General features: G+C 43.7%; 1 pseudogene; it reads right to left on the minus strand.

The window, feature by feature from the left end:
* Window positions 1-22,797: 22,797 nt before the first annotated feature.
* Window positions 22,798-23,530, minus strand: LOC118708426 (annotated as a pseudogene).
* Between the last annotated feature and the right edge of the window lie 203 nt (window positions 23,531-23,733).

Below are 23,733 nucleotides of genomic sequence, written 5' to 3' on the forward strand. Positions count from 1 at the left end.
GCTGTCATAAAGAGTCAAGAAGATACTCTAGCTGGCTCAGTGGATAAGAGCATCAGCCTGCGGATTGAAGGGTCCCAGGTTCGATTCCGATTAAAGACACATGCCCAGATTGTGGGCTCAGTCCCCAGAATGGCTGTGCAGGAGGCAGTCCATCAATGATTATCTCTCATCATTGATGTTTCTATCTCTCCCTTCCTCTCTGAAATCAATTAAAAAAAATTTTTTTTAAGAGTCAAAAAGATCATGATAACAACAGCTAACATCTGTTGAACCTTGCTATATGCCAGGTACTGAGCCAGGCCCCTACTTGCATACTCTCTTTTAATATACACAACAACCTACTTAACAGACAGGGAATGGAGAGGCTGAGAGATTGGGAGCTCCCCTGAGGACAAGCAGCAGAGAGGTGGAGCAGCTGGGATTCTAACCCAGACCTCCTGATCTCAGCCCTTCCATCTTCAAGTCCCATCCTGGTGCTGGCCCACTGCAGGTGCTCCATTCGTGCTCACCCCCCTCCTGAGCTTCACCTCAGTCATTTCCTCTGTCTTGGCCTTTAACTTGGGCACCAGGAATTGGCAGCTGTGCTGTGTCCTGCCCCACTCACCCGCCCATCTACCCATCGCCACAGCTAGGCTGTGGGCATCAGGGGGGTCCATGCAAAGGTGACTCAGATGGGCCCAGGCGACTCTGGCTGTTCATCAGAATTGCCCCGCAGCCCTTAAAAGTGTAGACACCTGTGACCCATCCCTAGTATGAAAAGGTAGAGTCCTGAGTTTAACTTAAACTGAACATGTGAAGGCTCAAGCCAGAGGAGATAAACTATTTTTACAGATCTAAAACTTGGAGACTAATTTTGCTTTTCCTTAATTGTAAACCAAGCTGATTTCCCACCCTCCCCCCTCCAATATATCACTTATAATTAATCAAAATATCCCAGATAAAACTTGCCTAAAATAGGCACCTCTTCTTAGACTATTGATATTGATGTTTACATGTCAGAAAGATTTCTAATATTTCCTCTACAGCTTTGATCCAAATCCTGGCAGGTCTAGTTTTTCTATACTAAGTATTATTTCTAAGTCAGGCGCTTTGCATATATAATTTCTCATCCTTTCTATACCCCTTTGAAGGAAGACCATTTATCTCCGTTTTACAGATGAGGACATTGAGGCTCAGAGTGCTTAAATGATCTGTAAGAATCAGGACTGCAGAGCCATGTTTTACTAACATCACCTCTGCATGATTCTCCAGGGGCCTCTTCCCCACAGTCCTGACCCATAATCCATGAACTCTCTCACCTTAGGCCAGTCTGATGTCCGCACTGAGAGCTTCCTGGGCTCAAATCCCAACTCAGCCCTTCACTAACCATGACCCTCAGACAAGTTTTTCACCTCCTCAGCTCCTGTGTCCTCCCACATTCAATGGACATAGGATCCCCCACCTCTTAGGACTGTACCATGGAATGAAGCAGTCATGTCCCTAAAGTGCCAGCACAGAGTGACTTAGGGAAAAGCCCAAGACTGAAATTCTACGTCCATAAGTGGAGACCCAAGCAAGAAATAGGCCACTCCAGTCTGGCAACTGACATAGTCTGTTAAGGGAAACTTACATGAGCCATGTCTTAGGCAGCAGCAAGAGGAAATGGATTCCTGCAGAAAGCTTGGGGGGATGGGGAGATGCAAAGGGGGATAGTCACAGGGAGTAGTTCATGAATGTTACCAGGTATGGAAATTACTTCACATGCTTGACCAGGTTAGGACAACAATCTGCTCCAGGAACCAGCACATGGCAGGAGGCAGGGGAGGGATGCTGACTGATGTCAGGATGATCATCAATTAAGGCCAGTCTCTAAGGGGAGGTTGCAGAAAGCAATCTCCATTCTGCCCCGGGTCCAGCTTGCGGGACAGACAGTGCTCCTGTGAAGGAACAGTGTCTCCTCCACACAGCGTGGCTAGAATTCTCACTGTACTTCTTGGTCCCCAACGGGTGCTCAAGGAATCCTTATATGTGGTAAAAGACTTGGAACAACAAAAACAAGAGACTAGAAAGAAATGCCACCAAATGCTGGCAATAGTCTCTCTGGGAATGAGATTATGGATGACTTTGTTGTCTTCTTTGTGATTTCCCCCTTCTCCACACCCGCCCCCTGAAACTCTGGGCTTAGAAGAATAGTATGCCATGCGTCTCTAATTCTATGATGCTCTGAACTTTGAGATGCTTTGTCAACTGGACAGCATTGTTTCAGAGGAGAGAAGGAAATCCTCCCACATGAAATTTCTCCAGATTTCAGCAAAGTTCAAGTCTAAGGGGAAGGTGTCTTAGAATCAAGGAAATGCATTTGTAATCAAATAATTAAGGTGGCGGTCTTCAGAGGAGAGGAGAATAAAATTTATTTTCAAAAGGAAAAAGGATACATCGAAACGTTTATCACTTTTCGGAACCCTGGGAAGTCAGCTTAATTCTGCCTATACACACCTGAAATATATTGTATGGAAAATATATTTCCATACAATACCTGGGCTGCCTGGGTCCTAATGTCCCAGCATCTCTGTTCTGGGACTTGGGGATCTATATGTTCAGCTTACAGGGCAGATCCTTGGACCTGTGTTGGAAACAAACTCCTTCTTACTTTCAGTCTCATCTTATAGATCAGAAGTCTGAGTCTGGGGGTGGGGGAAAATGGTGCCGGGGTGGTGGTGGTGGTGGTGGTGGTAAGAAGGCATGGGGGGGGGGGGTAATTAGGATCTTCCTGCTTGAGTGGCATGAGCAGCCAGTTGTTTCCTTCACCCCAATGGGTCTTCCTCATCCCTTGCCCCAGCCCCTCTCCTCATCTTGTTCTGTCCGCCTGGAGCTGTCTCATCCTTCTCTCCCTAAGGGAGTCTCCCCTGTTTCTCATTAAGGAGACTCTGTGTATTTTTGTCTCTTTGAGGACTGAGTTCTATTGTCAGCAAATAACTTTAAATAGAAAAAACATGCCCCCAAATTAAACTGGAGAACAGGAACTAAATAGTGAGGGGGTGGGCTCTGAGCCTCCTTTGCCACATCTCAGGGATGGAGGTTGGAGCAGTCGCTCCTGGTGCCGTGCGGACCAGATGAGAAATGCAGGCCACGCACCTTGTTCAGAGGATCTACGTGGCTATCGCCCACCAGAGACACTAGCCATGCGTGCTGCTTTGCATTTTGAGACAATCATGCGAGAGTGTCAAGGGACCCAAAGTCTTCCAGTTGACATTTCCCAACCAAGAGCCATTTTAAAACACGCTGTCAGCTGTCGTTTTTTAATAATAGATACAACTTTAAGAGCATCCCACCACCGCCTTCTACCCCGATCCAAATGCTCACAGCTGAGAGGGGTCTTCCGGACGCCTACCCCAGATCTCATGATTCTCCAGCTCCAAAGCTCCCCATTGTCTACAAAACATAGGTCAACACAGCCAGCTCCAGGGTAGAAGCCACGATGATTTCAAATTTTGAGTTTCATCTTCCTCGACCTCCCTCCCGCCCTCTGCCCAGCCACACAGAGCTGCCCCTCAGCTCCCCAAAGACACATTCACTCCCTTTTTCCTTCTAAGTGGAAGTCAGGTGCAGAGAGCCTTCGCCAACCGCACTTGTTGCTGATCAGAATGAAGCCCCTCCCTTGTTTTATTCTTTGTCCCTTTCATGCCCCATCCTTCCTCTAATTCTTCTTCATCCCAGGTCCCCCTCAGACACCAGTGGTGTATGTCTTTAAATATGCACATGTCCTTGAGGAGGTGCAATGTTGCTTTCTGTGTGTGTGTTAGTAATATCACTGTTCATGGCACTTTTCACTCAACACTGTTTTAAGATTTAGCCTCCATGTGTGTGCAACTGTTGCTTCTGACTCCCGAGTAGTCTGCCACAGTGGGCATCCTCTGTGTCTTACCCGCCTATTCCCCTGGGGTTGAAGGGTTCGGTTACCTCTAACTCCTACAAAAAAACCTCTGGACCACTGGTTATGCAAGAGAACTTAACAGAAGTTTCTGCTTATTGCATAAGCCAGCCATCCTTTAGTGACAAATGGCAGATGCTGAACTCAAACACAAGGACAAAAACATAAGACAAAGTGTGGATTTATTAGCCAGAAGAAAGCTTTGACAGGAACGGGGGCATCTATGAGCTCTTTTCCCGGGCCTGTCTCTTTTATGCGGATACAAAACATTTTCGCCAGAACCCTCCCAACAGCTTCCCTTACACCTCCCCGGGCAGCCGTGGGCCACGTGGCCACTCTACGAGGTAAGGGACACCAGTGTTAATGACCCGTCCATCTCCAGCCTCCCCGGCGAGAGTCAGCAAAGTAGAAGGGGGTAAGATTGGGCTTCCGGTTGATCAGCCCAGGGCTGCCTTTCTACCGCACAGAATTTTGGCAAAAACTTGGGTTTGCGCCCTAGCTGGTTTGGCTCAGTGGATAGAGCATCCTCCTGTACACTGAAGGATCCTGGGTTCGATTCCGGTCAAGGGCACATGCCCGGTTTGCAGGCTCAATCCCCAGTGTGGGGCATGCAGGAGGTAGCTTATCAATGATTCTCTCTCATCATTGATGTGTCTATATCTCACTCTCCCTCTCCTTTCTTCTCTGAAATCAATAAAAATATATTTTAAAAAAAAATTGGGTTTGCTAATAGCCCTCCGAAGGCCACAAGCGTTTTATGCAACAATCTTTATTGTCACTCATGATGTATTAAGAGAAAAATAGTATTGGAAGGGGCAATAATACTTTACATTTGTTTAACAACAGACTTTTCAAAGGCAGAGGCCAGGAAATACTGAGCACAACCCAGGCCCCCAGACCACCAACCCCAACCTGCCCGCCCTTCTTCTCTGGTGACTGTCAGTAGGGCTGAGCAGACTCTGCCAGCCACTCAGGATCTCCATGCTACACGTCCTGTGTTCCTTTTCCTGGTCTTATATTTATTTTAATCCCCCTTAGCATTCATGATATTTTATTTGACCAGTATACCACTCCCATCTTGCTACATGGTTCTGTTCTGACTCCTGAAGTTCTGCAGTCCTGGCTGCTCCTCCTCCACCTGGTTGCCAAGTGCAGACTGACTGACTGGGGACTCACAGCCCAGCCCTTTGCCTCTCCCCACTCCACCATCACCATCTCATCCTTTAGGTCAGTTTTTGTGTTGTCTCTCCAGAAAGAAGAACCCTGACCCACCTCTTATTCTTTATCATCACAATCTGTATCCTTCTCAGCACCTACAAGCTTGCAATTCTTTGATTTGCAAATTGACTGGTTCTTTGGCTTTCCCACTAGATTCCCTGAGGGTAGCCACTGTGTCTTATTTATAGCTGGAAAAGTGAAAGAGACAGAAGGAAAGATACAGGTATTTGGGGAAACGTAAGAGAGGGGAGGGGAGAAGAGAGAAAAATGGGAGGAAGGTCTGGCAGTGCTCAGAGTTCATACACTACCACCATACCTTCCATGCTTCTACCCAAGAAATGTTCAAATGGGAGGTTAGATCTCAGGTCTCCAGCTTGGTAGCTCAGAACTGCGTCCGTGAAGACGGGAATATGTGAAAATGCCTTAAGTTCTTTGAGAGCAGCAACCATGGCTTGTTTACGCTGTTAACTCTGGAGAGTATACTGGCCTGGCCCTGAGCAGGTGTCCAATATGGTTCACGGATGCTTTCAATGGCCTTTACCTGAAGGAACGCTGCTTGTCTTGTCTCAGTGTCCCCATTAGATGCGGCAAGCAGTTCTGAGATCCCTGCCCCAGAGCTGCTCCCTCCCTAAGGAACCCCTGCTGGAGGAAGGCTGGTTGGGGATTGCTCAGCGGCCCTCACCATCCCTGCAGTCCCAAATTTCCCATGTGGCCCCTGGGGACCAGCCTATCTTGGCAGTGGCAGCATACCTCTAGTGTGAGCACTCTGCAGGAGGATGTCTCCTGCCTTTGCTAGCACATAGTTAATCCCACAGGGGCTTTCTCTAATTAAACCCAAAACCACAATTATAGCTGTATCAAAGCATGTGCACATGGTGCTGCTTACAAGGGACAGATTTACAAGGTGTTAACAACTCCAGAGGCAGTCCTGCCCCAGCACCAAGTGCTACAAATCACCAAAATTGCAACCAAATGAGTCACCGGGGCTCCAGATATAATATCCAGGGAGGCCTGCTGGGTGGTTCTAAGAAACTCACAAGGGTGATCTAAAACACGCTAATGATACTCCTGCCACAGGGCCTTTGCACTTACGATGTATACTTACATTGTCTCACCTTGGGCAAGGGTCCACCTTGGCTCCCAAGTCATTTTACCGTGTCTCCATTAGAGTTTGTATCCAGTAAAACTGCCATGTGGTACAACAAAATATTCCAGGCTTTTCTTCCAGGCCCTCATTTCCTGCCTCAGACCCAGAATAGCCATTTCTCTGAGTATTGGTTCCTTTTAAATGTTATTTCAAGACCATGATCTGAATGCTAGAAATGCTCATTGATACTAGTTAGGTCATTATTTCTCGTCTCTGTTCATACTGGTATTTTCAATTCTAACTACGAACTCAGATTGTTTATTAAACTTCTCTTCAATATATTTGTATCTTTTTTCTTACCCACTGACAATTCTAGTTCTTAATGGCACAGGGATGTTAGCAATAGTCCATAATTAGTCATTTGCTTGATCCATGCTACACATACAACTGTCTTAAATGAATAATACTAATACGATCATCATTATCTGCTCATTTTATCTGCTCATCTGAGTTCAGATTGAAAATTTTTGCATGTTTTGAAGTCCGATTTTTAAGTTTACATAATCAGATATAAAACCTTTAATGCTACATGCTCTTTCAAACATCATCTAGTCATAGGTCTATGAAGAAGTGTATATGAATGTTGGCCAACAGCCTTTATTTTTACATATTTCTATTTATTTTTGTTATCTGAAGCTCATTTCTAATAGATTCTTCAAGAAAGGATCAGGGAAACAGTATTCTCCAAATTCTCATACGTTGTTAACAGTTTGTGCCTTTTGTATTTGAAAGTCAATCTTGATGGATACAAAATTCTTGGTTATTGTTTTCTTTCCTTGAGTATCTTAAAGATATGGCTCCATTTTCCTCTACCATAAAATGTTGCTTTAAAAAAAAATCTGGTGGCAATCTAGATTCTTTCTTTATGTAAGGATTTTTTTGGCCTACTTACCCATCTTTTGTTTATTATTCTTTAAAGTATAGTAATTTTACTGGAATATGTCTTGGTCAATCAAGGTCAATACTACTAAGTGTGTAGTATCTTCTTTCAATATATAATTTTGTTTTTTTATTCAAGAAAGTTTTTTTGAATTGTAGTTTTTCATATTTATTCTCTTTGGTGTTTCCCTTTGCTTTTCCCTCTTAGCACTCTTATTATCCATATGATATGTCTTCTTTGCCTATCAATGTCACTTTTTCTTGAAAATATTTAAGCTCTTCTTCATTTCTTTTTGATAATTTAAGAACTTCCTCATTCTCACCTTTTTTATTTGTTGTGTGGATTCACTGTTACTGATATCATAGTTTAGACTTTATTTTTTAACAGTGTTCCTTTTATTTCTAAGTGTAATTTCTGAGTTTTCACTGAAGTATTTTAGCTCGATTGGAAGGAGCACATTACAGTTCTAGTCTACTTTATGAATATGTTCCTCTGGAGTGCTTTCGTTTTCTGTAGGAACCTCATTCTCTAGATTGTTTTAAAATAATACTTTTGTAAGGTATTTGACCTCGATACTTTTCTGAGGCTAAGTTTTATGTTAAATCAGTTTACCTGGATATTGTAGGAAGAGACCATTTAGAATAACCTCACAATTCAGGCGACCTTTTTGAAATTTGTAGAGCTCCCTTTTTTATTCCTTTTGTATAATGTCCCAAAAATATGATGGCAAGCTTTTTGGGATCGTCTGGTTCCCTTCCTCAACTTGAGTGGGGACCTTCTCTTCATTTTATCTGCCCCTCTATCCTGCTCAATTTTATACCTGTTAGCGTTGGGGTTCTCTTTATGTTCAGTGTCTATTAGACACTTATTGCTTACGTTGGCTTCTTCTGGCACAGACTTAACAGCGCACAGATGTTGAGACTATTGATGGTTTCCCCACAGTGTGCTTAGGCTTAGAGTTAAAAGGAACATTTTGTTGCTTAGTTTTGTTGTAATTGTTGTCCGGGGGTTTTGGTTTGCTATCTATGTGCTATGAGTATATTTATGTGGGGGGTTAGGAAAATCCAAAAACTGCTTCTCTCCTTGCTGCCATCTTCCCAGAATTCCCCCCCCCCAAATTTTTTTTTTTTTTTAATTTAGGCTGGACCAAATTCAAACCTGAGTCTTTCACTTAAGACTATAAGGTGAACATCAAAAACAGGCAGTGGTGGTGGTCGCAGTAGTGACTGCTGCTGCTGATGCTATTGCATTTTAAAAGAGAATACTAAATATTTTCAAATCGTTGTCAACCTTTAATAGTAGCAAGATTGCAAATAGAAGTTCAGCTTTCTGACTCCTCTGAAAAAGCTGGAAGTTCTGGATACACTGGGCTTACACTTCAACATGGCCACTGTGGGCTGGTCTGCACAGTGGTGACTCCATCCCGAAGGTAGGTGTTCACTCCAGGCACCACAGCCCCATTCCAACTGGCTTCCCGTAGTTATGTATCTGTTTGACCTCATAGGCTTTTGAGTTTGGCACCCCTGAACCATGGGGACCCGGGTTTTGTTAATTTCCTACAACTGGTATAACAAAGTCCCACAAACTCAGTGGCTTGAAACAAGAGAAATTTACTGTCTCACAGTTCTGGAGACCAGAAGTCTGGAAGCAAGGTGTCAATGGGACCTTCCTCCCTTCAAAGGCACTAGGGAAGGGTCTGTTCCAGGCTTGTCCTAGGTTCTGACAGTTCCCTGGCTTGTGGCAGCAAGTTCCAACCTTCACATGTGCTGCCAGTGAGCATATCTGTATCCAAATTGTCTCCCTTCTATAAAAACAACAGTTACTTATATTATATTATACTAGAGGCCTGGGTGCATGAAATTCGTGCACTGGGCTGGGGGCGGGGGGGGGGGGGCAGGTGGGGGGAGGTCCCCTAAGCCCAGCCTGCACCCTCTCTAATCCAGGACCCCTTGGGGGATGTCCAACTGCCGAGTTAGGCCTGATCAGGATTGGGTCTAAACCAGCAGTCAGATATCCCTCTCACAATCCTGGACCACTGGCTCCTAACTGATCACCTACCTGCCTGCCTCATCACCCCTAACTGGCCCCCCTCCTGCCAGCCTGATCACTCCTAACTGCCTCTGCCTGCTGGCCTGATCGCCCCTCACTGCCTTCTCTGCTGACCTGGTCGCCCCCAACTGCCCCCCCTGCCAGCCTGGTTGCCCCACACAGCCTGCTGCTCAGTTGTTTGGTCACCCCTCATTAACCCCCCTGCCAACTTGGTTGCCTGATGCAGCCTGTACGGTCATTCATTCGGTTGCAATGGTCACTTAGGCTTTTGTTATTGTGGATTAGAGGCCCACCCTACTCCAGTATGACCTCCTCTGAGCTAACTACATCTGCAAGGATCCCATATCCAAATAAGGTCACATTCTGAAGTACTTAGGGTTAGGACTTCAACCCATGAATTGGGGATGGGGGTTGCATTTTAACCTACAACACTGCATTTCCCCAGTTTCTCTTTGGGAGAGAATCCATAGGCCCAGCGTCCTTTGAGACTCCAGAAAAATCAAAGCCAAGCCTACATCTCTCCAGCCATTTGGAGGGGAAACATATGCCCTTTGAGAGTGGTAACATTTGATCTGTGTTTCTCCAAGGCAGTGTTGAGGGTCCCTGGTGAATTCTCCAGATGAAACTGGTAAGGGGGGAGAGGGGGCAGACATGAGCAGCATTCTTTCCTAATAGAGCTGGAGCCCACACCAGCCCATACTGCAAATTAGTCTTACTTCACTTACTTTTCTTAGATCAGAGAATGGCCCATTGAGTCAAACCCAGAAAAGGCAAGGGATCCAGCCACGCTACATCCTGGAAGAGAGATGGGGAGCTGGACCCTCCTGGTTCCAAATCACAGTCCAGAGTCATCACATCATCTGAATCAGCTTAAAGTATGAATTCTAGGAGAGAATTCTTTTGGCAGGTCCATTCCTGTAACCTTGGTGATGTTTATTTGAAACAATCCTCACTCCCCTGAATTCAGCACCCAGCTGAACTGCCCAGCTGTGCCCCCTGCCACAATTCTGAAGTATTATATCACTATGGTATGGTTTGGCCAGATCCACCAACATCTGGCTTTTTATTGACTCCATATTTTTCTTTTTGACTATTTTTTTCTTTCTGTAAATAAATATCTTAAAATGTATTATGTTCTGTGACTTTAAGTGAAATGACATATAACAAAACCAATTTTACCATGTTAGTTATTACAAACAAGAATTAAGTTCCTATGGCATCTCATCAATGTTATAACAAAACAACATCAAATGAAATAACATTATTTGAGGACCTGATATATTGAAATAGATATATTTTTAAATTTAGAAATCATATCACAACTATGAGTAAAAATGCAATACCCTTGTTATGACTCAAGGGTATCTTTAAAAGTTAATACTCTAAAAACTAAATGTCATTAAACTCTTGCTAGATGCTCTTGCCTATCTCAAAAATTTGAACCTGAGACAATCTCTCTTTGTTAAGAAAAAAAAAGAAAAAAGAAAAAAGAAAAGAAAAGAAAAATGATCAGCAAGTGATGAAGACATGTGAAAAAAACATATTAGCACCTTCTTCAAGTTATCATCTGACCAATGAAGAGTTGGAGGTGGACTAACACTCCCCCTCTGTGGTTCAGTGCTTTTCAGAACCCTGCTGAGTCCTGCATAGATCCTCCCTTAGGTACTCCTTGAGGAAACACTTAAGCAATGGAAAGAGAATTGGAGGGAAACTCATTAGTGTCACTAAGTCACTTCCTCATATCAATCAGAAGTTGCTGTATAACAACCACCCCAAAGCTCATTGGCTTAAAACAACATTATTATTATAGTTTGTGCAACTTTGGATCAGCTGGAACTCTGTTGATTTTAGTTGGATTTAATCATGTGACTATGTGCTGGGGGGGGGGGGGTTTGCATAAGACATGATATGTTTTTAAAATATTCAAGATTCTAGTATATTTTTTTGTTGTTATATTCTTCTAGGACTCAACAACTAGTCAATGTAACTACATTTCCAAAGAATCTGTGTTTATATTTCTATTAGACACCCGATGTACTAAGATTTGTGCAGAATGGGCCTTCCTTACCCTGGCTGCTGGCACAGCATTTGCTCCAGCCTGGAGCTGTCTTTCTGCCTTCCCAGGCTGCCCAGAGGCCTGAAGTGGCTGGGGATGGTACAAAACACCTGCTTGTCGCCATGGTGACAACACAAGCACCCCCTCCCCAGCCACTGGACACCTGAGTATGCAAATTAATCCGCCATCTTTGGTGGGTTAATTTGCATACTCACTCCTGATTGGCTGGTGGGCATAGTGAAGGTACAGTCAATTTGCATCTTTCTCTTTTATTAGTGTAGATGATTCCCTGGATTTGTTTTCAAGGTTCAAAGACTTGGAATATTAACTGAAAGAATTTCTTTACTTTTTAAAACCTTTGTCCTATTTCCTCATGCAGAATAAAGTCTATTTTAGTAAAAGTTCCATGTGCCTTTGAAAAGGATGTGCAATATGCTGTTGTGGGGTTGAGCATTCTATGTATATCAATTAAATACAGTTGTTTGATGATGTTGTTCAGGTCTATATCCTTGCTGATTTTATGTTTACTTACTCTATTTGTATTGAAAGCTTCAAAAATAATTGTGAATTTATCTATTCACTTTTCCATTTGCCAGTTTTATTCCTGTATATTAAAGCTATTTTGTTATATACACTTTAGAATTGTTTTGTCTTCTTAGTGAATAGACCCATTATTATTATGTAATGTTTCTCTTTATCCATAGTGATTTTCTTGGCTCTAAAATTCACTTTGATATTAATATAGTCACTAATACATGTCACTTTCTTATGATCAATTAGTAGCCCTGAGCATGAATCCATGTGCCAGTAGCTCTCTGAGGGGCCTGGCCACTCCGTGCCCACTGCTCAGAAGCTCTCTGCAGCCCAGAGACCCATTCTCGGCAAATGTGGAATGCTTGCCTTGTTGCTGGGGTGACGACGCAAGCATTTTGTGCCCCAGCCTGGCCAGAGGCTCATCCATAATCAAACCTCATGAAGCAAGAATTCCACCAGGCCACTCATGCTGCCCGCTCTCAGCAGCCGTTCCCCCTCTGCCCCCCGTCACCCCTCCAGGACTGGGGGACTTCGGTGGGGCTGAGAGGACCAGGCACTGTCATCTTGTGGCTATGGGCACCAACATCTTCATGATGGAATGATGGTTAATTTGCATATTAACCTTTTATTAGATAGGCTGCTTTCACAGTCTATCATTTTTCATGTTTCAATTTTAACCTGCCTATTTTATCATATTTCAAGTGAATTTCTTATGGACAGCATTCAATTGGGTTATTTTTAAAAATCCATTTTGGTTATTTCTGACTTTTGATTGGTATGTTTAGACCATTTACATTTAATGTATATGTTGATATGTTTGGAGTTAAGACTACCATTTTATTTCTATTTCTTCCCTTGATTTTTTCTTTCTTTTTTTTTTTTTTTTTATTCCACTGTTCTTTCTTTCCTGACCTTTCTTTTATTTTTGGTTATTTGGACATGTTTTAGTATTCCATTTTAATTTGTTGTGTGTTTTTACTGTATGTTTTTGTATGGTTTAGTAGCTGCTCTATTGATTATGGTACATACTTAACTTGTTACAGTCTATATAGAATCAATATTTTATCACTTCAAGAGAAATTTAGAAATCTTGTCATCCTATATGTTTGTTTAACCTTCTCATTTATAATTGTCTTATCTATTACATTTACATACATTAACATTTCCAACACACAGTGTTCAAAGTTTCACTTTCTGTTGTCAAAATATTTTAAAGAACCTAAGAGGAAAAAAAATGGTCCTTTATTTTTATTAAGATATTTATCATTTTATGGCCTATTATTAAAATTTATGTTGTTCTTTATTCATTCCTGATATTCCATGTTTCCTCTGCTTAAAGAACTTTCTTTGGCAATTTTCTGAAAGCAGATTTAATGGCTATGAATTCTCTTACCTGACAATGTCTTTATTTACCTTCATTCCTAAGGTTATTTCTGCTAGGTATAGAATTCTGAGTTGACATTTCTTTTCTTCCAGAACCTTACACATGTTGTTTTATTTCCTTCCCATCTCCATGGCTTCTGATGTAAAATCTGCAGCCAAAAATGGCAAAGTATTATATAGGAATGTCATACAGTTAATAAAAGAGTGTTATTTTTCTGGATTTTGTATTATTTGTAGTGTTTGTTAGATTTTTCAAATTTGTGATTTATTTTCTTTTTCTTCTTTCATTAAAAATAGATATTTACATTCATACCTAAATATATATTCTTAATTTTTGTCTTTTTTGTTTTTTAAAAAGGATTGCTCAAAATGGTGTGAGCTTTGACCTCACACAAATTAGATCAAGCCCTAGCTTTCCATGCCTTCAAGGAGATACAGGTATTGGCTGAGTCCCAGCTAGATCCATCCCTCTTGGCACAGTACATAGCTGAAAAAAATCTGCAGGTGGTGCCTAGACAGGCAGGTAGCCTCCCACAGATTCCCACAGGTCAGAGAGTCAAGGTGAGCCAAGCACCTGAAAGAGATATGGGTGGGGCACCAAAAGCCAACAATCCCAACTGGAAATCAGAATCAGGTGGGCATAGCAGGATCAGCCAGCATGGCTGCAAGACCAGATGCGTAACATGAAGGTCCAGATGCTCCCTCCCAACTTATGGAGCCCCTTAGGATTTAGACATAACCCAGTAGTAAAGAAGAATATTAAACTGAGATTTTTAAACTCAATCTCTCCTCCTCCTCCTCCCTCTCACCTCTGCCTAGCCACCCATGTTTTGCCCCTGTTTCTCCCACAATCTATCCTAGCCTCAGGCCTTTGCACTTCCTGTTCCTTCACTCCGATAGAGCCTTCTTCCCTGGGTCTTCATGAGCTTCATTCCTTCACATCTCCCGAGTCTCTCCATAAAGGCCGCCTTATGGGGCATGTCCTCTGTACACCCTGGATAAAATGACACTCATTCTCCATCACTACATATTTCTTCCCTACTGCTTGCTTTTCCTTCAGAATACTTACCACCACTTATGACATTCTCTCGTATATTTACCCTATTTTCCGGCGTATAAGACAACCCCCTAATTTTACAGTTAAAACATAGGTTTAGGCCTATATTCGCTGTATAACTCTACCCCCCACTTCAAAGAAAAGACTTACTTTGCCGTCAAGATCTGCAGGTAATTTTTGTGCAATTTTGGTCTTTTGCCCCCGATTTTCGGTTGACTTTTTTTCGTTTCAAAGGTCGTCTTATACGTCAGAAAATACGGGTATTTGCTTTTCACCTGTCTCTTCTACTGGGGTGCAAATTAGCTTCTATAGTGGCAGATATTCTTATCTGACATGTCAAGGTTATACTCCTACCTCTTAAGAAAAGAAAATACCTGGTACCCAAGCACCCTTGAGACACAATTGTTGAATGACTTAACTAATTAATCAAACCTCAGCTACCTAAATGAATGGAAGTTGATACTAAATGAGTTTATATTAGGAAAAAGAAAGTTATATATTTGCTGGAATTTGGACCTGGCTCACCTATGCTTAGTGCTTAGGCTGGTTTTTAAGAGTCTTGCTGAGTGTAAAATTCTATAATCTGTCCTACATTGATTTCAAAGTTTCTACAATACTGTGATTCTCTGTGTCTGTGTCAAGGATCATAGACATCCCAACCTTGGTGGCTCTGGACAGCTTACCCTGAAACAGAAAGCTGGATTTAATGACTCCAAGCTGGGGATAAGCCAAGGGCACCCAGCTTGATTCACACAGCAGTTCCAGCTTGGAGGGATAATTGGAAAGATTATCACCAGGAAATTGTTTACAGGACAAGCAAGCTCCAGACACAGCCATCACCACCCCCCGCCTTGCCTGGGTTTTATTTCATGTGAGTGATTTTCTGAGCAGAGGAAAGGGTATAACCCTGGTTAGTTTGGTGGGCTTATAGAGCTCCAGGGACAAAAAGGGGGCACCCAGAGAGGTCAGGGATGACCAGGCCATCATGAGCCATTGGATGACCATGAGGCTATAGGCTGGTTCTAGGCCTGGGCCTGCTCACCCACGTGCCCACCGGGAACAGGCAGATGACGTAAATAAGCAAAGATGGACCGATAGAAGCCAAGGCAGACAGGACATCCATATCCCTTCTCAAGTGGGCAGCTCAGACCAATTTTTGCCAAACAGGGATGCCAATGTGGCGAGATTTTTTGATTTCTCATTAAAAGCCAGAAATCCAAATTTGTCTGTGAAATTTCCCAATTTTAAATGTTGGCAACAGTATCAAAAAAATTTTAAAGCACTATTTTCTCATTAATATTTCCATGTAACAAGCCACTCCAAATGCAGTGACGTAAAGCAGACATTTATTATGCCCGTGGACTGTCTGTGTCAGAAGTCTGGACGGGGCACAGTGGAGACAGCTTGACTCTGCTCCACAGCGTCTGGGGCTTCAGCTGGGAAGATTCAAATGGTGAGGGCTAGAATCATGTGGGGGCTTCTCTGCTCACATATCTGGTGCCCCGGCTGGGGTGACTCAAAGACTGAGCTCAGCTGGACTGTCCACTGGAGCGCCTCCACGTGGCTTCTCCATGTGGCCTGGGCTTTTCACACCATGCCCTGGGTTCCGAGACAGAGTGCCCAGAGAGCCAGCACTGCGTAGGCAGACCAGAAGCTTTGAACAGCCAGAGAGGGAGCACTCGAGGATGGCCTTGTATGATCTATCTTTTAGTCTCACAGTGTCGCTTCCACCTGTTGGTCAGCGTAGCCACAGACCCATCCAGACTTAAGGGAAAGGACACACAGACTTCTTGATGGGAGGAGTGTCTGCGAATTTACATCCATTTATAAAAACATCATGTACCGCGTGGCCATGCCAAGTGGGTCTGCGGGCTGGATTTGGCCAGAATATTGCTGGCAGCATCTCTCAAGGGCAGAAGTGAACGAAGACCTGGCTTGCACGGTGAGGTGAAGACTAACACCAACATCCCCAGAGCAGAGATATGGGTGTGGAGCCAAGAGCAGATGGGTGGCTGCCAGGGAGGGCTTCCCTTAGAACACACAGCCAAGTAGGACATGGTCCAGATCCCAATCTACACACCATCGTGGTGCCTGCTCACCGCCATCCTTACCCCTGTGCACAGACTCAGGTCCATCCCAAGCCACAGCCTGACCCCAGCATGACTGAGGCATCCACTTCCTCATGGACCCAGAGCCCCAACCATTTTCTCTTCTCCTTCCTTCTTAGGAGAATCTTGATTAAGTCCTGGGACACAGAAAGCTGATCCCACTCTTTTTCTGTAACCTGACCTAAGTGCCTCTGGTGCCCAAGTGCTCCCAAGAGGGAAATTCCTTCCTGACTGATTAATTACCTTCCCAAAGACAATCCTACGGGACTGCACAGAAAAGGGTGTGCAAGGGAAGAGCAAGCACAGACCATGAGAACTGTACTCTTGGCCTCTTTCTATTCATTCTTTCATGTCTCACAATGACCTTTGGGAAGCAATGGTTTCCAATTAAGAGGTGAGCAAATTGAGTTTCACAGAAAGTACATACCCAGGGTCACTCAAGCAAGTGGGTGGGTTCATTCCAGGTGGAACCATGGGATTGGCAAGAGATCAGTCTGCTTAGAGTGAAGGAGGTGGGTTAGGGAGAAATGAGCTGGCCCAATGAGGGTCAGACTATGAAGAAACTTGCAAGACCTACAGAGAATCCTCAACTTGATGAGTCAGGCAACAGGGAGCCATTCGATAACCTTGAGCTGAAGGGTGACTACTAATTAAGGCCAGTGATGATGTAAGCAATTCCTTACAGAGTGTCTTATTTTACAGATCTTCTTTTTCCTGCATTTCCTCATTTGATTTCCACCCAGTGTGATTAGGCTCCCCATTTGCCAGGTAAGCGAAGTAAGAGTCCCAGACATTACAATATGCCAAGACCTCCTGTCTCCCCAACCCAGTCAGGGAGGGGCAGTGGAGACTGCCTGGTACTGGACTTCTGCCATTATGGCCACCTAGCATCACTCCCCAGTCCAATCTTCTCTATTTGGGAACTCTCCCTTCCATCTCTGACTCCACGGGATTTTAGTGGGACTGTCAGTCATGTGTTCCTATAGGGGGTGGGTGGGCATAAGGCCAGGCTGACCAATCAGAGTCCTTCTCATAGATGCTGCCGGAGGGAGAGTCTCCACATTTTCTGTAGGGATACCAGGTGAGAATCAAGTAAACCTGGGGCCTCTGGCAACCATCTTTACTGTCATATGGGGATTCCTGCATGAGAATGAAGCCAACAGAGAGAACAGCTGGGCAGAGAGGTAGGTGGAGGGAGACTGCCCTAATGACACCCATGAGTGCCCCCCCCCCCATTCAGCCATGCCTTGCCTCTGAGTGTGAGAGCCACTTTGACTTACTTTGTTACTTGTACTCAAACCAGCCCTGACACACAGATTTAGGAGTTAGTTATGATGCACTTCAAGTTTTAGAACTACTGGTCCTTTCCTTGGATCAAGCTATTAGCCCAGAAAGACACTGGACAGAATCCTGGACAGAGATGTGAGGGGAACCTGTGGGAGAGAGCTCCTGGAAGACGTGTGCATTCGTAATAAGAGACATAGGTAAAAGGTTGTACTCATTGAGATGCTTTTGGTTGCAAGCTAAAGAAAATCCAGTTCTTAGGAGCTTAAATAAATAGGGGTTTTATTCTTCTCACTTTCTGAATTTCTAAAGATGGGCAGTGCCTAGCATTGCTTCGATGGCTCAGCAATGTCTGTGACTCTCTTGGTCTTTCCCTCCGAGCTCAGGATGGTGCCACAGATCAGGTGTCACGTCATGTTCCAGACAAGAGGACACAAGCCATCTCTGTCCCTCTTACTGGGGAAAGTGGAGGCTTCCACGTGTGTCTCACTGGCCAGAATTGGCACATGGGTACCGCTGGCAGCAAGGGAGGCTGGGGAAATGGATATTCGGTTTTTCCAACCTTTATAGTGGAGGCAGGCAAAGAAGGCTGGGGGTGATGTAGGATGGGCAAATCCACAGAGCCTTCTCGCTGAGTTGAGTTCCAGCTGAAAAGTTTCCTGACAGAAAGTGTTACCTGCTTCTTCCTCAGGAGTTGGGGGATTCATAAAATGGTTCGAGAGTCAGGCTCTGGTTTGGCATGCAAATAAAATGAGGCTCCATTACAGCTGGTACAGACTTCTCCAACATGTCTGTCCACTTCTCTTATCTTACAGCCTGTTTCTCACAGAATCATACCCCCCTGGAATATCAGAAGGATGGGCACTCAGAATTCACCACAAGAAGTGAACAGGATAGAGCAGTGTGGGTTCAGAAGTGGTCTGTCACTTTCATGCTGCGTGACCTTGGGCAAGTGGCTCTACCTCTCTGAGCCTCAGTTTCTTCACCTGTGAAATGGAGCTAATGAGAGTCCTTATCTCCCCCCCAGAGAGGTTATGAGGATAAAATGAGATCAACCATATGAAGCAATGAGCTCTATGTGGTAGGTACTCAGTGAACCGGTACCTATTAAGGTCATTATCATCAATTATGTTAGCACACGACTACTGTCGTAGAGTTGAGGAAGTTGCTGTTCAGATGTCAGGACATGAAAAACTAATGGGCAGGTTTCTTATTACACCTGCATTAAGAATATGCAAAATTAAATTCTCTTTGGCACCTCAGTCATTTCCATGTAAGTGAGCTTCACCATAAGCATGACCATGGTACCCTTGAGTGTAGGGGAGGGTGCCTTCCTTCTTCATTACTTTATCGAAGCTCAAGCCTAGTGGAGGAGGGGAGGTCAGGGACTGTCCCTCCTCCCAGGATGGATGGAGGTGGCAGCGCTCTGAGCTGCCCTCCACACTTCCTGACATTTGTGGTTTAATCAAGTCCCATTAATCCCTCCCAGTTTCAAAGCCCGACACAGGAACCACAGACTCCCACGGCCTCTGACGGGAATCGTGGGGCTAAAGCCAAGGGGAATGCTTTGAAAGGTAATTAGTGTCCTTTGAATCCAGCGCTCTTTGATTTTGCTTCCTGGCTTTAAACGGTCACAGGAGATTTTGCGGCAGGGGAGAACATAAAGGCGGCATCAGGAGTTCCTTACTGGGCTTTCTGCTGCCTCCCAAATCCGGCCTCAGAGAGAACACTGGAGAATATGTTCAAGGGTTGGTGCATTGTTGAGTTGTATTGGGGGTCGGGGGAGGATATATATTCATTTAGGCTCACACGCTGTGCACCAAGCACCAATTCTAAACACTGGATATACAGTTTTCATTGGTCATTCATTCAATCATTAATTCATCTCTGTGCCAGACACCGAACTGGGCCCCAGGGCTGTAAACTTATTGTTTTGTGAAAGAGGCAAACAATAAACAATAAATAAAAATAATTGCTGTTGGGAATAAAGTACCAACAACTAATTAAACTGGGTGTTCATTCAAAGAAGAGTTCAGGGAATGTCATTACAGTGGTTAGTTAGGGAAGGTCACTCAGAGAAGAGAACAGTGCCAGTGGACATCATGATATACACAAGCCAGTCATTTAATACAGGATCATAGAGGGTAGCTTATTGATACAGGGTTGCTCTGTTTGCCATGGCAACCCATAGATCATTATCAGCTCTGCTTGGGGAAAACTTAAGGATGTTTTCTTTTAAGAAGGAGTCAATATAGGCTACATATGCTGTTGTAACAACTCCCTCTTAAACCAAAGATAGCATTTTGACCCACACATCTCACATGACTTGGCTGTGGCTCTGACCACCACTGTTCTCACTCCAGGACTCAGTTCCTATGGCAGAAGGAAGAGAGAATTCTGGAGAGCTTGAACCTGCTGTGAAATGGCCCAAGCACAAAAGAGACATGTGTTATTTGTACCCACAAATTACTGACCAGATCTTGTCACAAAGCCCCAACCCAACCACAAGGAAGTACCATCACAGGCTTCATGCCCAGGAGAACCAGATGCATTTGGTGAACAGGGTAAAGAACGGCATTAGTGAGTAACTGGACTAAGCCCTGCAGCAGAGAAACAGGACATGTGAATTGTAGACAGAAGAAGCAAAATGTGCAATGACACAGAGGACTAAGATGGTCTGAAGTGTTCAGGTAGGTAGAGTGCTAGCAGGAAACGGAGCAGAAACGGTAGTCACAAAACCCTGTATGATAGGTACTATTAGCATCTCCATTTTTGAGATGAGGAAAATTGAGTTCACAACCGGTATTTGAACCCATGTGGTCTGATCTCAGTGACTACATTCTTCATTTCTATGCCACATTGTCTACAAGGCAGGAAAGGGCCAGATTACAAAAGATCTTCAATGACAAGCTAAGGAGGTTGGCCTCCTCAGGAGCAGGCAGCCACATTTACAAGCTGTGGTGGTTGTAGCTGTTGAAATGTGTATATTTTATCTGCATATTAAATATACAGAAATAGTCTTCTCCCCTTGGTTCTTCTTAAAATGGGAGGCCCTCTTAGTGTATCTTTTCTTTGCCCTCTTTTAATATAGATGAGATCGCAGAGATACATTTCTCTTCAGTAAGAAAACAGACCAAGGATAATTATTAATGGTCACAAAAATTCCGTTTCCCTGTAGGAATCAAGTAAAAATGGCAGGGAATGTAGTAAACTAGAAAGAATCATGTTCACCACTATTCTATTGTAACATGTAGAAATGTTGGATCATTTAGATATTTTAGAGATTTTGTGAAATGTCCCAATTTAACAATATTGACTTAAAGCATGGTACAAGCCTCAGAAAATATACCTATAGATCAAAATGCTCAGGGGAGCAAGAGTATGCATCCTCCACATGGCAGTCAGTCTCTGAGATGGCCTCAATGAGCCCATCTCCTGATATCTATAATATTCTCTTGCATCATCCTTTCATATACTTATACTACAACATTTATTTTATTTTTAACTTAACTTGTTAAAGGGGAAATTTTGATTAACAGCCTAAAATAATGTCATGCAAATTGAATGATTCATTGCTGGTCTGAGGCTTGCCTCATTTTACACTTATTAGAATTTATATTGTTTTCACAAATAGCAGATATCAATATTTAAAGGAATTTATAATGACCTGTTTAACTAGGCAATCATCTTGGTGGCAAACTTTTGTTTGAAATCTTACATAACTCAAGCTTTATTAAAAAGCTAACATAATTGCCCAGTTGGTATGGCTCAATGGTTGAGCATCAACCTATGAACCAGAAGCTCACAGTTTGATTCCCAGTCAGGGCACATGCCTGGGTTGTGGGCTCAATCCCCAGTGTGGGGTGTGCAAAAGGCAGCTGATCAATGATTCTCATCATTGATGTTTCTATCTTTCCCTCTCTCTCTGAAATCAATAAAAAATATATATATATTTTTTAAAAAGCCAACATAATTGAAAAATGAGTTCTCTCCCTAAAGGCTTAAGTAACCAAAGTTTGAAATGGTTAACTTAAAAATAAGCAAACAAAACAACAAAACCCTTGCAGCAGACCCTGCTGAAATATCATACTTTTTAAAAATCTAAATGAGCCTAGCTGGTGTGGCTCAGTGGTTGAGTATTGACCTATGGACCAGGAGATCACAGTTAATTTCCCAATCAAGGCACATGCCCTGGTTTCGGGCTTGATCCCCTCGTAGCCGATCAATGATTCTGTTTCATCATTGGTATTTCTTATCTCCCTCTCCCTTCCTCTCTGAAATTAATTTAAACAAATAAATAAATAATCTAGACAAGTTTAATCTTTTTGAAACTTATTTTTGCTTAACAGCTATAAAATTAGTCATCTTAAATCTACAAAGAAGGGAGGTCTTCATGGCACCATCTCTTTAGAACCTCATCTTTTTCATCAAATTTGGCCAGAAACAAATTTCTTTGGACCCTTGTTTTCAGATTCCTCTTGCAGAAAAGGCCAAATACAAACACGGAAAAGTAACTGTCTAGGCAAGTAGGAAAGTGTTCTGAAATAGTATCCAAACAACAGAGTTCTGGGTTAGTCTCAGGAACTCCATCTGAACCAGGTCTATGACTTTGAATGGGACCTAGAATGGGCACTTGAAGCTCTTCTGGGTGGAGGGACATAATGAGCCTTCGAGGGAGGAGCAGGTAGGGGAGATTTGGAATGTTCTAGATTTTTACTTAATATTACTATTTTTTTGGGGGGAGGGAGGGGAGGAGTGATCAAGAACGAGACCTGCTTTGAGACTTCCCATACTCACCCTTAGACCTGTTTCGAGAATGCAAATGGGAGCCCTGATCGGCCTTGGGCTTCGATTTGCTCTTTAATCTAGATTTCCAGCCTTTTGACTGAGACAGTGAACAACCTTTGCTCGGAGACCTGAATCAGGAACAACTTTTTGAGATCCTTTGCCATCTGCTGTGGCTGCTCGACTTGTGGCCTTGATCTGCTTCCAAATTTCATCAAATTTGGCCAGAAACAAATTTCTTTGCGCCTTTGTTTTCAGATTCCTCTTGCAGAAAAGGCCAAGTACAAACACGGAAGAGTAACTACCTAGACCCGTGGTCAGCAAACTGCGGCTCGTGAGCCACATGCGGCTCTTGGCTCACGAGCCACCCATGTCTAGTTCCTGCTTTATTTAATGAGCCTAAAATTTTTGCCATTTATTTCCGTGCCAACCTGTTGATCCAAAGCAAGCTTCATGTGAGAGTAGGAGGGAAACTCAATTTTACTCCTTCTGTGAGTTCTTTGCGAACATCTGCATAGGTTACTTCACCTGTTTATCTCATGAAATGCTTTAAATCTTGGCTACTGTGACCACTAGAAAGATGTCTACCATAGCCGGGATCGGTTTGGCTCAGTGAATAGAGCGTCAGCCTGCGGACTGAAGGGTCCCAGGTTCGATTCCGGTCTAGGGCATGTACCTTGGTTGCAGACACATCCCCAGTAGGGGGGTGTGCAAGAGGCAGCTGATCGATGTTTCTCTCTCATCGATGTTTCTGACTCTCTATCCCTCTCTCTTCCTCTCTGTGAAAAATCAATAAAATATATTTAAAAAAAAAAAAAGAAAGAAAGAAAGATGTCTACCATAAGCCTGAATTCTGTTCCAACAGGTGGTCCGTGTTTGTCTCTTCCAGCAGTTCTCCGCCTGCTGTATCCTGACCCATCACCGCGGCATTGGTAGCTGTAGCCATGGAGATAGCACCCTGTGTTCCATGATCTCACCCCTGCAGAGGTTCTTGTCATTCATCTGTGTAGGGCAAAGGGAGTCCTCCAATTCCAGGAAGCAGTACCCACTTTTAAGGTCTATTTCGAGGAGTCGGCCATCGTCACTGAAAAGGTGCTGGATGTCCTTCTCCCAGACGTATTAGTAATGGGTCCCCATGGAAACGTGGCTGAAGACCTCCCCCCATACATACACACACACACACACATACACCCCTGCCACCACCCCCGCCAGGGCTGACCACAAGGCAGAAGCCACAGCCCAGTGATGGCAAGAGCCCAAATGCACACTTCACAGGGCCACCTCTGCCAAGTCCGGCACAATGGCTGCAGCCTTTCCTGTCC

This window comes from Pipistrellus kuhlii, unplaced genomic scaffold (genome assembly GCF_014108245.1).
Source record: "Pipistrellus kuhlii isolate mPipKuh1 unplaced genomic scaffold, mPipKuh1.p scaffold_m20_p_6, whole genome shotgun sequence".
NCBI lineage: Eukaryota > Metazoa > Chordata > Mammalia > Chiroptera > Vespertilionidae > Pipistrellus > Pipistrellus kuhlii.